At 43.3% G+C, this 4272-nt stretch overlaps 1 pseudogene across 1 annotated transcript; it reads right to left on the bottom strand.

Annotated features, from left to right (window-relative positions):
• Positions 1 to 1950: 1950 nt before the first annotated feature.
• Positions 1951 to 3335, bottom strand: LOC309662914 (non-histone chromosomal protein HMG-14 pseudogene; annotated as a pseudogene). Its single transcript has 2 exons — positions 3004 to 3335; positions 1951 to 2789 (listed from the first exon to the last, which is right to left on the bottom strand). The product of its transcript is annotated as a non-histone chromosomal protein HMG-14 pseudogene (transcript).
• Positions 3336 to 4272: the final 937 nt, after the last annotated feature.

Genomic DNA, 4272 nt, shown 5'->3' with positions numbered 1-4272 from the left:
CGTATCCTTGTGACCCCTTGAATCACTGCACCTGTCGTACTTCACTGCCCACTTCATTCCCATGTTCATCTCCTCCGTGGTCTAGGAGCTCCTGGAGAGTAGACTGTGCCTATTCCCCAATCTTAGGGCCATAGCAGGTGCTTAAATGCCGAATGAATGAATGGACAGCTGAGAATAGTGCCCTAAGTCAAAGTCAGTACCACAGACATTTATATTAGAGTAGTTGGAATGTCACAGTATTTTGGAGGGTCTTAATTCTTGCTTCATCACGGTGAACTCTATCTAGACAAGGGTTTGATCACTCAAGCTTACCAGGTTTAGAAAGTCCATTCTTTATCTCACTTAGACTGTAGTTAATTGGTTCAAATTTGCCAAGCTCAAGAGATACAGATTTTTATAATAAAGTAATTCCATGTTAATAGTTGATGATAGGAACTATAATTGCCAAATGGACAGCAATTATTTTTCCCTGAGTTTTATTGTGAAATTTTTCAAACATAAAAGCTTTGAAAATACAGAACATCCTTATACTCACTACCTAGGTTTAATAGTTAACCTTTTTTCCATATTTGTGTCATTTAACCATCTGTGTTTATAGGTATATAGCTATGCATACATGTATTACATCTATAATATTTTTGGCTGAATCATTTGAAAATAAATTGCAAACATCATTAAAGCTTCACCCCTACATACTTATGCACGCATCTCCTAAGACTATGCCCAATCTCCTTCTAACCACACTACCAGTATCATACCTAAGAACCCTAGCAATAATTCCTTGATAATATCTAATACTTATTGATGCCGTGTGTTTGCCAGCCAGACTTGGGGAGCAGGGGCACCTTTGGACCTCAGAGCCGCTCTGGTTTAATCTCAATTTTCTCTGGCCTGCAGCATTTTGTCTAAATGTCGATATCTGTCAGTTTCTGCTGCAACCACTGAGATCAACAAATTTAACTGTGCACATATCTGAGAGTCAAGACTAAAGGGAGTTCTTTCTGGGCTTCTCTGGAAGCTCATTCTCAGGGATGAGGCCAGGGCTGCCGGAGACAATGGGAGGCAGGGTCGCAGCAAGAAGTAGTTTTAGATCTCCCTCCTTTTATTTCTTTATCTTTTTCCTAATCCTAGGCCACGATATCTTTCTTTCTCTGGGATAGAATTTATTTCTATCTTTTTCCAAAAGAAAGAGGGGAGAAACCTAGATGTAAAAGATGACCCTCATGTGGAACTTGTAAAAATAATCCAAGCAACTGCTAGACCCTTGCTGGGAGGCTGCCCTGGGCCACCCTCTCTCACTGACACTCCATGGTTGTGCTGAAATATATGCTTTATTTGTCAAAAAGTTTTAGGTCCTTCATTTTTTTTTTTTAGCATCTTTATTGGAGTATAATTGCTTTACGATGTTGTGTTAGTTGTTGCTGTATAACAAAGTGAATCAGCTATACATAAACATATATCCCCATATCTCCTCCCTCTTGCATCTCCCTCCCACCCTCCCTATCCCACCCCTCTAGGCGGTCACAAAGCACCGAGTTGATCTCCCTGTGCTATGCGGCTGCTTCCCACTAGCTATCTATTTTACGTTTGGTAGTGTATATATGTCCATGCCACTTTCACTTCATCCCAGCTTCCCCTTCCCGCTCCCCGTGTCCTCAAGTCCATTCTCTATGTCTGTGTCTTTATTCCTGTCCTGCCCCTAGGTTCTTCAGAACCTTTTTTTTTTTAGAGTCCATATATATGTGTTAGCATACCGTGTTTGTTTTTCTCTTTCTGACTTACTTTACTCTGTGTGACAGACTCTAGGTCCATCCACCTCACTACAAATAACTCAATTTCATTTCTTTTTATGGCTGAGTAATATTCCATTGTATATATGTGCCACATCTGCTTTATCCATTCATCTGTCGATGGACACTTAGGTTGCTTCCATGTCCTGGCTATTTCATTTCTTTTTATGGCTGAGTAATATTCCATTGTATATATGTGCCACATCTTCTTTATCCATTCATCTGTCAGTGGACACTTAGGTTGCTTCCATGTCCTGGCTATTGTAAATAGAGTTGCAATGAACATTGTGGTACATGACTCTTTTTGAATTGTGGTTTTCTCAGGGTATATGCCCAGTAGTGAGATTGCTGGGTCATATGGTAGTTCTATTTTTAGTTTTTTAAGGAACCTCCATACTGTTCTCCATAGTGGCTGTATCAGTTTACATTCCCACCAACAGTGCAAAAGGGTTCCCTTTTCTCTACACCCTCTCCAGCATTTATTGTCTGTAGATTTTTTGATGATGGCCATTCTAACTGGTGTGAGGTGATACCATTTAGTATGCTTTGTATTATAAGATATAAAAACTACCCTCCATGTGTGGAATGTTAAGCTGACACCCAAGACAATCAAAACCTCTCATATTCAATATCCCACTATTTTCTGGTTGTACCAAAAAATAAACAACCAGCAAATGATTTCATCTCTTAAAAAAAAAGCATTTACACTTAAAAAATGGGATGAGGTGGGATTCCCTCCTTTGAAAAAAATGTTTCTAGAGCTACTAAAAAATTTGCATTTACAAAAGAGTTGATAAAAATGTTCCTCTGGATTGTACAAGAAGGGAGACAGGGGCCACTGATAGGACCAGGTGTGTGATATTAATCAGACTTGGCTTCTTTCTCTCCTGCTTCATCAGAAGCTGGGCTCTCTTTGTTTTTAGTTTCTCCATTTTCTGCAGGTAAGTCTTCTTTAGTCTCTTGGTTAGCCACTTCAGCTTGTTTTCCCTTTGCTCCCCTTTCCCCCCCCCCTTTTTTTTATTAGCACCTTTAATTAATTAATTAATTAATTAATTATTTTATTTTTTGGCTGTGTTGGGTCTTCGTTTCTGTGCGAGGGCTTCCTCTAGCTGCAGCAAGCAGGCGCCACTCCTCATCGCGGTGCGCGGGCCTCTCACTGTCGCGGCCTCTCTTGTTGCGGAGCACAGGCTCCAGACGCGCAGGCTCAGTAGTTGTGGCTCACGGGCCTAGTAGCTCCGCGGCATGTGGGATCTTCCCAGACCAGGGCTCGAACCCGTGTCCCCTGCATTAGCAGGCAGATTCTCAACCACTGCGCCACCAGGGAAGCACCCCCTACCCTTTTCCCTTTTGTTTGCACTTTTTTGTCTGAAGATTTATCCTTTCCTGCCGCCTTTTTTGGCTTCGTTTCCACTTTTGCAGGAGCCGGTTTAGCTGACAACCTCGCCGATCTCCTCTTGGGCTCCTCCTTCGCCGCCCCCTCGGCGGAGCTGACCTTCCTCTTGGGCATCGTGACGGCGGGGCAGGCGCGTGCGCGGTGCCTGCGGGCGGCGGCGCGCCAAGAGCCTTCGCAAAGCTGGGCTGCCCCGCCGCTGCCGCTCCTCCCGCCGCCCGAGCTCCTGGGACCCGCCCCTCACTGTAGTTTTGATTTGCATTTCTCTAACGATTAGTGATGTTGAGCATCCTTTCACGTGTTTGTTGGCCATCTGCATACCTTCTAGGTCCTTTATTCTTAATTTACAAAAATAGCAAGAGAAACCCCTAAACTAACAGATTTTAGTTGTTTTCACTGATTTTTTTCCCCCTCTACTTGTGGATCAGTTGACCAGTTATTTTTTTAAAAAAAGGTTTTTCACACTTCGGTTGAAATAACAACATGGCAAATAGAATTAGGCTTCAGGTTTGAGGGCTACTTGGTGCATACTGAATTAGCACGAAGGGAAGTGGATCGTCTTGAAGGACCTCCATGTGTTAGTGGCAGTGACGCACCGAGCACACCAGAGGAGTGGGTCAGGCTCCCAGGGACCACGTCCTCTTTCCTTCTCCATTTACTGAGGAGAGAGTGGTGGTAGGAGGGGACATGGGTATTTCTCCTCTGTCTCTGGGGCCTCCAGCTTTGGGTCCACCTCCACAAAGACCCCAGATCCTACAGCACAACATTCCCTCCGTGATACTAGTTCCCATTAAACACTTCTTTTAGCACCATCTCCTCCCAATTTCCCTCCATTAATAATCTCTGATCATTACCTCACCATCCCCTGTTTGTCTTCCCAGTTCTTCCATGCTATGTAGCTAAATTCCTATACTATATATCCCCTATAAAGATGGGGAGTAGTTTCTGTTTCCTTGGCTGGACCCTAACCGATATATCTTCCCACTATGGCCACTTCGTAGCTTCATGTAAGGATGGTCAGGACAAATTCAAAATAAATATGAATTTTCTCCCAAAGTTATTTAGTGCCCACTATGTGTAAGGCACTGGGTC

Source organism: Balaenoptera physalus (assembly GCF_965194825.1).
Source record: "Balaenoptera physalus genome assembly, chromosome: 6".
Lineage (NCBI taxonomy): Eukaryota > Metazoa > Chordata > Mammalia > Artiodactyla > Balaenopteridae > Balaenoptera > Balaenoptera physalus.
This window is presented reverse-complemented; position numbering and strand designations above follow the sequence as displayed.